The following is a 10,679-nucleotide window of genomic DNA, read 5'->3' on the forward strand; positions in this document are numbered from 1 at the left end:
CATGTAGTTCAAATTTGAATTATGCACATAAATGCATTGGAAACTCAGTTAATGCATAAAAATGTCCAAACGAACAACGAAAAATCACGAAAAATCACACAGCACTCCTGTTGTTCTATGCTGACACGAGAAAATTTTTGGAAGCAATAAGAGGCAATGGATATCGTTTCGACCCCAAAGGTGGGACGTTCCCTACCGAAACCATCATTCTTGTTGTGAGAAGCTTCGGTTTGTGACAAGCATATACCCAAACCTGCCCCAAATGGGACAAATTTTTTACCACGGCATGTTGATGCCGCTCCATGATAGCATGCCAAGTTTCATGAATTTTAGACGAGTTTTGGATTTACTAGAATTTAAAAACCATTCATTTCAATGTTTTGCCGGCAATCAACGGTGCCCTGTGTTTGAAATTCATTCCCATTTCTTGCATGGGACCTAAGCATGCACCCAAGGACACATATTTGATTTTTCAACCAATTTATATGCACTGGATGATGTGCATGTAGTTCAAATTTGAATTGTGCACATAAATGCATTGAAAACTCAGTTCATGCATAAAAATGTACTAACGAACCCCGAAAAATCACAAAAATTCACACAACACTCCTGTTGTTCTATGTTGAGACGAGAAAATATTTGGAAGCAATAAGAGGCAATGGATATCGTTTCGACCCCAAAGGTGGGACGTTCCCTACCGAAAACCATCATGCTTGTTGTGACAAGCGCTCGTTTGTGAGAAGCATATACCCAAACCTGCCCCAAATGGGACAAAATTTTTACCACGGCATGTTGATGCCGCTCCATGATAGCATGCCAAGTTTCACGAATTTCAGGCGAGTTTTGGATTTACTAGAATTTAAAAACCATGCATCTCAATGTTTTGCCGGCAATCAACGATGCCCTGGTGTTTGAAATCCATTCCCATTTCTTGCATGGGACGTAAGCATGCACCCAAGGACACATATTTGATTTTTCAACCAATTTATATGCACTTGAGCATGTGCATGTAGTTCAAATTTGAATTATGCACATAAATGCATTGGAAAATCACTTAATGCATAAAAATGTCCAAACGAACAACGAAAAATCACAAAAATTCACACAACACTCCTGTTTTTCTACGCTGAAGCGAGAAATTTTTTGGAAGCAATAAGAGGCAATGGTTATCGTTTCGTCCCCAATGGCGGGACGTTCCCTACCGAAACCATCATTCTTGTTGTGAGAAGCTCCGGTTTGTGAGAAGCAAAGACCCAAACCAGCCCCAAATGGGACAAAATTTTTAAAACGTCATGTTGATGCCGCTCCATGATAGCATGCCAAGTTTCATGAATTTCAGACGAGTTTTGGATTTACTAGAATTTAAAAACCATGCATCTCAATGTTTTGCCGGCAATCAACGGTGCCCTGGTGTTTGAAATTCATTCCTACTTCTAGCATGGGACCTAAGCATGCACCCAAGGACACAAATTTGATTTTTCATCCAATTTATATGCACTGGAGCATGTGCATGTAGTTCAAATTTGAATTATGCACATAAATGCATTGGAAACTCAGTTACTGCATAAAAATGTCCAAACGAACAACGAAAAATGAAAAAAAATCACACAACACTCCTGTTGTTCTATGTTGACACGATAAAAATTTTGAAAGCAATAAGAGGCAATGGATATCGTTTCGTCCCCGAAGGTGGGACGTTCCCTACCGAAAACCATCATGCTTGTTGTGAGAAGCTCCGGTTTGTGAGAAGCATATACCCAAACCTGCCCCAAATGGGACAAAAAATTTACCATGGCATGTTGATGCCGCTCCATGATAGCATGCCAAGTTTCATGAATTTCATACGAGTTTTGGATTCACTAGAATTTAAAAACCATGCATCTCAATGTTTTGCCGGCAATCAAAAGTGCCCTGGTGTTTGAAATTCATTCCCATTTCTGGCATGGGACCTAAGCATGCACCCAAGGACACATATTTGATTTTTCAACCAATTTATATGCACCTGAGCATGTACTTGTAGTTCAAATTTGAATTGTGCACATAAATGCATTGAAAACTCAGTTAATGCATAAAAATGTACAGACGAACCCCGAAAAATCACAAAAATTCACACAACACTCCTATTGTTATATGTTGACACGAGAAAAAAATTTGAAAGCAATAAGAGGCAATGGATATCGTTTCGTCCCCAAAGGTGGGACGTTCCGTACCAAAAACCATCATGCTTGTTGTGAGAAGCTCTGGTTTGTGAGAAGCATATACCCAAACCTGCCCCAAATGGGACAAAAAATTTACCACGGCATGTTGATGCCGCTCCGTGATAGCATGCCAAGTTTCATGAATTTTAGATGAGTTTTGGATTTACTAGAATTTAAAAACCAGGCATCTTAATGTTTTGCCTGCAATCAACGGTGCACTGGTGTTTGAAATTCATTCCCGTTCTTTGCATGGGACCTAAGCATGCACCCGAGGACACATATTTGTTTTTTCAACCAATTTATATGCACTTGAGCATGTGCTTGTAGTTCAAATTTGAATTATGCACATAAATGCATTGATAAGTTAATGCATAAAAATGTCCAAACGAACGCCGAAAAATCACAAAACTTCACACAACACTTCTGTTGTTCTTTGTTGACATGACAAAAATTTGAAAGCAATAAGAGGCAATGGATATCGTTTTGTCCCCAAAGGTAGGACGTTCCCTATCGAAAACCATCATGCTTGTTGTGAGAAGCTCCGGTTTGTGAGAAGCATATACCCAAACCTGCCCCAAATGGGACAAAAATTTTACCACGACATTTTGATGCCGCTCCATGATAGCATGCCAAGTTTCATGAATTTCAGACGAGTTTTGGATTTACTAGAATTTAAAAACCAGGCATCTCAATGTTTTGCGTGCAATCAACGGTGCCCTGGTGTTTGAAATTCATTCCCATTTCTTGCATGGGACCTAAGCATGCACCCAAGGACACATATTTGATTATTGAACCAATTTATATGCACTGGAGCATGTGCATGTAGTTTAATTTTGAATTGTGCACCTGAAATGGCTAGAAAACCAATTTAATGTATAAAATGTTCAAACGAACCCTGAATAATTCCAATTTTTTTACGACACACATATAGTTGCATGTTCACTCCAGATAAAAGGTCTAGCAATTCAAACACCTTAAATGTGTTGTAGGGAAACAATGGGAAGCACTGAGGTTTACAATCGAGGTTAGCACCTGCATGGTCCGTTCTCTAATAGCACATTATCGTGTAATTGCAGGAACCATTCTAATATTTTGGTTTTTAACAATTTGGTCTTGCAGATGTAGGTCCTGGTGTCAGAGGTTTTGACCCGCTGTTTGACCCTTTTTGCATATGGGGAAATGAGTTGTCCATGAATATCAATCAAATCAAGAAACTCAGAAAGATTGTTAGGATAAAGAAATTAGCGACAAAAAACAACAAGATCTTTGTCTGCACAATGAAGAAGACATCAGTTCACTACAAGATGGTACTAACTATTATACCTTGCCTTTTTTTATTCCTTTGCCCCATTTCCAATATAGAGAAGATATTTATGCACAACCTCATTTTCAGGCCTTTCCAAAGCAGTTCACTGATGATTACCTCTCAAACCACCTCTATGGTCAGGAGGCGAGGAAGGTTTTCATACAACACCCACGGTTCAATATTGAAGTGTTCCTGAAGAGGACAAAGGACGGATGGTCAATCATCCACAGGCACTGGCCTAAAGTTGCAAAGACCTTCAACATGAATGAAGGCTCAATATTCGCCTTCCGCTTCAGCAGTTTTCCAGATGAGATGCATCTGTCTATATACCGTATATGATGCCAATTTCGAAAGGTTCTACATGTTGCATGTGGAACTTGGTGCTGGTGCAGTTGTGTAATGGGGGTAGCTGAGTGCTGAAGCTATATCATGTTGTACTTTGATGTATTTCAATTATGAAATTCTGCTTCCTTAATATGGAAATGAAATATATTGTGTGCTTAATATGAATGTCAATTAGATTAATAAATGGATTATTAATAATATGGCAATTAGCCTGCTAATGGCGAATTAGCCTGCTAATTGGGTTCTGCTATTGCAAACGGTTATTGAAAAAATACCGTGGGCGATGACCTCACGCAACGCGCACAGTTTCTAGGAATAAACCTTCTTGGATCAATGAACAATCACACACGACTTTCTCTTGAAAACTTTTTGCGTTAGGCCACCTTGCGCAAATGTTTACCACATAAAAACTATGTGTCATGGACAGCCTTTGCCACACAGTTTCTTCTATGGACCGTGTGTGATACATTAAATAATGCAAACGATTTAACAGGAAAAATTGTGTGTGATGTACCTGTGAACGGAAACGTTTTCCTTGGAGCGACTGTGTGGGATGTACATACGAACGGAAACATTTAGCGGGGACTGACTGTGTGGGATGTACTTGCGACCGGAAACAATTTCGACATATAATTGTATTTTTTAGCTCTACTATATGTATTTCCGTATTTGAGCGCTGGCCAGTCGCACACGACCTCATTTTGCCGAGCGTGTGTACCAGGAGGGCATATCCCCGACGGTTTCTGGGTCGTGTGGGAAGGACCCCCCTATCGCCCACACTCACTTGGCGACAGTTTCAAATGCCGTCGCGGAAAGGGGTTTTAAACCGTTTGTTTAGGACCGACGCACACCAGTGAGTATATAACTTTGTCCACAATATATAGTTATATTAGCTCTGTTGTTCAATGTGTGTGCATCACAATGGAAAATGCAAATAGGATCATAGTATATTAGCCCTATGATCAATGTGTCATGTGTGCATATCTAAATTTTCAATTGGCTTATGTATTTACTAGTGATGGATGTAATTGTATATTCAGGAGGATGATGGTTGGGAGAAAAAGAGGAAGCTGGACCTTACTGGGTTCAAGGACCCGTACGATCCAGGGTATAGTGACGACGAAGAGTATGAGGTAAGCCTACTTGAAATTTAGATTGTTCATTTAGTTCCTTTGACATGGTGTATATGAATCTATAATGTATTAATGTAATTCATTCGTGTATGCAGTATGTCTCTGGAGAAGATGTGGATGTGGAGGACGGCAAGTTCGCGTCCTTCAAAGCGAAGGAAGAGGAGAAGATCAGGGCCAAGGGAGATGATTACTACTACAAGCGCAAGACCAACATTTGGCACTGCCCCTACTGCACCACCAAGCCAAAGCCAGTCCGGCCGCTTCATTTAACTTCTAGCTCATGCAGAAGATGTAGCCATCCACGGCGAGGACTACAAGATTAGGGGGCAGCATGCTGCCCTCGCGAAAGTCCCGACTCCCCTTCCCAATTGATGTGATCATGTGTTTTAATTACTTTTGGTTGTTTGGTGAACTTTTTGTGTGAACTGGATGTGTTCTATGGATGGTATGGTACTGTGATGTGTTCTATATATGCATGTGGCTATTTATATTGGGTATTTGTGTGTTTTTAAATTTGTCTGCTATGATTCATTTAAGTGTTGATTTTCAAAGTTTAGGTGCTGCAATGATCACACGTGTTGCTTCACTGATCAGACATGCTGCAAAGAATAAGAAAAAAGAGCAAATAGTCCATCATTTTATCAAATATTCCAATAACAGAGCAAAAAATAACATTTGAATGAAGATGTAATGATTTTTGTAATAAAGGAGTATTATCCTAATTTGACTCATGTTTATTAATCAAATGCATGCTTTTTCCCACCAGCATGTCTCATTATCCGATGTTTTGAACTGACATTCGACAGGACAGTATAAATTCAAAAAAATGCAAAAAATAAATAAAACCTTGGCAACCTATCTATGTTTGTGTAGGAGATCATGTGTGAAGGAAATATGCCCTAGAGGCAATAATAAAGTTGTTATTTATATTTCCTTATATCATGATAAATGTTTATTATTCATGCTAGAATTGTATTAACTGAAAACTTGATACATGTGTGAATACATAGACAAAACAAAGTGTCCCTAGTATGCCTCTACTAGACTAGCTCGTTAATCAAAGATGTTTAAGTTTCCTGACCATAGACATGTGTTGTCATTTGATAAACGGGATCACATCATTAGCAGAATTATGTGATGGAAAAGACCCATCCGTTAGCTTAGCATAATGATCATATAGTTTTTTCTATTGCTTTCTTCATGACTTATACATGTTCCTCTGACTATGAGATTATGCAACTCCCGAATACCGGAGGAACACCTTGTGTGCTATCAAACGTCACAACGTAACTGGGTGATTATAAACATGCTCTACAGGTGTCTCCGAAGGTGTTTGTTGGGTTGGTATAGATCAAGATTAGGATTTGTCACTCCGTGTATCGGAGAGGTATCTCTGGGCCCTCTCGGTAATGCACATCACTATAAGCCTTGCAAGCAATGTAACTAATGAGTTAGTTGCGGGACGATGCACTATAGAACGAGCAAAGAGACTTGCCGGTAACGAGATTGAACTAGGTATGAAGATACCGACAATCGAATCTCGGGCAAGTAACATACCGATGACAAAGGAAACAATGTATGTTGTTATGCGGTTTGACCGATAAAGATCTTCGTAGAATATGTAGGAGCCAAAATGAGCATCCAGGTTCCGCTGTTTGTTATTGACCGGAGATGAGTCTCGGTCATGTCTACATAGTTCTCGAACCCCTAAGGTCCACACGCTTAACGTTCGATGACGATTGGTATTATGAGTTCATGTTTTTTGATGTACCGAAGGTAGTTCGGAGTCCCGGATGTGATCACGGACATGACGAGGAGTCTCGAAATGGTCGAGACATAAATATTGATATATTGGAAGGCTATGTTTGGACACCAGAAAGGTTTCGGATAGGTTCGGGCATTTTTCGAAGTACCTGGGGGTTACCGGAACCCCCCGGGGGGCTTAATGGGCCTACATGGGCTTTAGTGGAAGAGAGGAGAGGCAACCAAGAGGTGGGGCGCGCCCCCACCCCCAAGCCCAATCCGAATTGGGAGGGGGGCCGGCCCCCTTTCCTTTCTCTCCCCTTCCCTTCCTTCCCCCTCCTAGTTGGACTAGGAAAGGGGGGAAACCTACTCCTAGTAGGAGTAGGATTCCCCCCTTGGGGGCGCACCATGAGGCCGGCCGGACCCTCCTCCCCTACTTTATATAAGGGGGAGGGGGCACCCCATAGACACACAAGTTATTGTTTTAGTCGTGTGCGGTGCCCCCTCCACATATTTCCACCTCGGTCATATCGTTGTAGTGCTTAGGCGAAGCCTTGCATCGGTAAATTCATCATCACCGTCACCACGCCGTCGTGATGACGAAACTCTCCCTCGGCCTCAGCTGGATCTAGAGTTCGAGGGACGTCACCGAGTTGAACGTGTGCAGATCGCGGACGTGCCGTGCGTTTGATACTTGATCTGTTGGATCGCGAAGACATTCAACTACATCAACCGCGTTACTTAACGCTTCCGCTTTCGGTCTACAAGGGTACATGGACACACTCTCCCCGCTCGTTGCTATGCATCTCCTAGATAGATCTTGTGTGATCGTAGGAATTTTTTGAAATACTGCGTTCCCCAACAGTGGTATCAGAGCCAGGTCTATGCGTACATGTTATATGCACGAGTAGAACACAAAGAGTTGTGGGCGATAATAGTCATACTGCTTACCAGCATGTCATGCTTTGATTCGGCGATATTGTTGGATGAAGCGGCCCAGACCGACATTACATGACCGCGTTCATGAGACTGGTTCTACCGCCATGCTTCGCACATAGGTGGCTAGTGGGTGTCTGTTTCTCCAACTTTAGTTGAATCAAGTGTGACTATGCCCGGTCCTTGTTGAAGGTTGAAACAACACACTTGACAAAAAATCGTTGTGGTTTTTTGATGCGTAGGTAAGAACGGTTCTTGCTAAGCCCGTAGCAGCCACGTAAAATTTGCAACAAGAAGTAGAGGACGTCTAACTTGTTTTTGCAGGGCATGTTGTGATGTGATATAGTCAAGACGTGATGATATATAAATTATTGTATGAGATGATCATGTTTTATAACAATTATCGGCAACTGGTAGGAGCCTTATGGTTGTCGCTTTATTGTATGAAATGCAATCGCCATGTAATTGTTTTACTTTATCACTAAGCGGTAGCGATAGTCGTGATAGCAATAGTTGGCGAGATGACAACGATGCATCGATGGAGATCAAGGTGTCAAGCCGGTGACGATGGTGATCATGACAGTGCTTTGGAGATGGAGATCAAAGGCACAAGATGATGATGGCCATATCATATCACTTATATTGATTGCATGTGATGTTTATCCTTTATTCATCTTATTTTGCTTAGTTCGGCAGTAGCATTATAAGATGATCTCTCACTAAATTTCAAGGTATAAGTGTTCTCCCCGAGTATGCACCGTTGCGACAGTTCTTCGTGCTGAGACACCACGTGATGATTGGGTGCGATAAGCTCTACATTCACATATAACGGGTGCAAGCCAGTTTTGCACACGCAGAATACTCCGGTTAAACTTGACGAGCCTAGCATATGCAGATATGGCATCGGAACACTGGGACCGAAAGGTCGAGCATGAATCATATAGTAGATATGATCAACATAGTGATGTTCACCATTGAAAACTACTCCATCTCACGTGATGATCGGACATGGTTTAGTTGATATGGATCACGTGATCACTTAGATGACTAGAGGGATGTCTATCTAAGTGGGAGTTCTTAAGTAATATGATTAATTAAAGTTTAATTTATCATGAACTTAGTACATGATAGTATTTTGCATGCCTATGTTGTTGTAGATCAATAGCTCGTGATGTAGCTCCCCGTTTATTTTTGATATGTTCCTAGAGAAAAACTATGTTGAAAGATGATGGTAGTAATGATGCGGACTAGGTCTGTGATTTGAGGATTATCCTCATTGCTGCACAAAAGAATTATGTCCTCTATGCACCGCTAGGTGACGGACCTATTGCAGGAGCAAATGCATACGTTATGAACGTTTGGCAAGCTCGGTATGATAACCACTTGATAGTTTAGTGCACCATGCTTTACGGCTTAGAACCGGGACTTCAAAAACGTTTTGAACGCCACAGAGCATATAAGATGTTCCAAGAGCTGAAATTGGTATTTCAGATTCATGCCCGAGTCGAGAGGTATGAGACCTCTGACAAGTACTTTGCCTACAAGATGGAGGAGAATAGTTCAACCAGTGAGCATGTGCTCAGATTGTCTTAGTACTACAATCGCTTGAATCAAGTGGGAGTGAATCTTCCAGATAAAATAGTGATTGACAAAGTTCTCTAGTCACTATCACCAAGTTACTAGAACTTTGTGATGAACTATAATATGCAAGGGATGACGAAAACGATTCCCGAGCTCTTCATGATGCTCAAGGCTGCAGAGAAATCAATAAGGAGCAGCAAGTGTTCATGATCAACAAGACCACCAGTTTCAAGAAAAAGGGTAAATGGAAGAAGGGGAACTTCAAGAAGAACGGCAAGCAAGTTACTGCTCAAGTGAAGAAGCCCAAGTCTGGACCTAAGCCTGAGACTGAGTGCTTCTACTGCAAAGGGACTGGTCACTGGAAGCGGAACTGCCCCAAGTATTTGGCGGATAAGAAGGATGGCAAAGTGAACAAAGGTATATGTGACATACATGTTATTGATGTGTACCTTACTAATGCTCGCAGTAGTGCCTGGGTATTTGATACTGGTTCTGTTGCTAATATTCGCAACTCGAAACAGGGACTACGGATTAAGCGAAGATTGGCTAAGGACGAGGTGACGATGCGCGTGGGAAATGGTTCCAAAGTCGATCTGATCGCTATCAGCACACTACCTCTACATCTACCTTCAGGATTAGTTTTAGACCTGAATAATTGTTATTTAGTGCCAGCGTTAAGCATGAACATTATATCTCACTATAGGAATCAGCTACTTTGCCGTCTGCCACGGCATACGGCAAAGGCAAGGATGGCGGACGGCAAAGGCCTTTGCCGTCTGCCACGGACGGCAAAAGGCTCCGGCAAAGTAGGCATCGGTAAAGAGCTTCTTTGCCGTCTGCTTTTTGAAGCGGACGACAAAGGGGCCTTTGCTATCAGCGGCTGACGGCAAAGAAAGCCGACGGCAATAAATGCGCTGTTAGTCCGTTAGGCGGCTAATGGTAGCCTTTCTCATCCGCCGCTGACGGCAAAGAGCATCCGGCCTTTGCCGTCCGCCGGATGACGTCAGCTGGACGTCACTACGGGACAAGCCTTTGCCGTCTGCTGCTGTAGGCAAATGTGGGCATTCTTTGCCGTCTTCCACTGTAGGCAAACCCTTTGTCGTCCGCCGCTGTAGGCAAACTGACCAAATGGGTCAGCTCCCAGGGAGCACAGGTGGCCGCCGCGTGGCTTCTTTGCCGTCCGCGGCAGACGGCAAAGGAGCCTTTTCCATCAGCGGCTGACGGCAAAGGTGCCTCTTTTTTTCTGTTTTTTTAAATCCAACAATTTTCACAGCAAATATATGACATATATATATATATTTCACAGGGCAATTTAACAGCAAACATATGACATATCCAGCACATAAGTTTCATCGTTCATACATATATAGTTCCATCCATTCATACATAGCAAGTTACACATACACATTGTTCCATCCATACAAAGTTTCATCAATA

Source organism: Triticum aestivum, chromosome 3D (genome assembly GCF_018294505.1).
Source record: "Triticum aestivum cultivar Chinese Spring chromosome 3D, IWGSC CS RefSeq v2.1, whole genome shotgun sequence".
Classification (NCBI taxonomy): Eukaryota; Viridiplantae; Streptophyta; class Magnoliopsida; order Poales; family Poaceae; genus Triticum; species Triticum aestivum.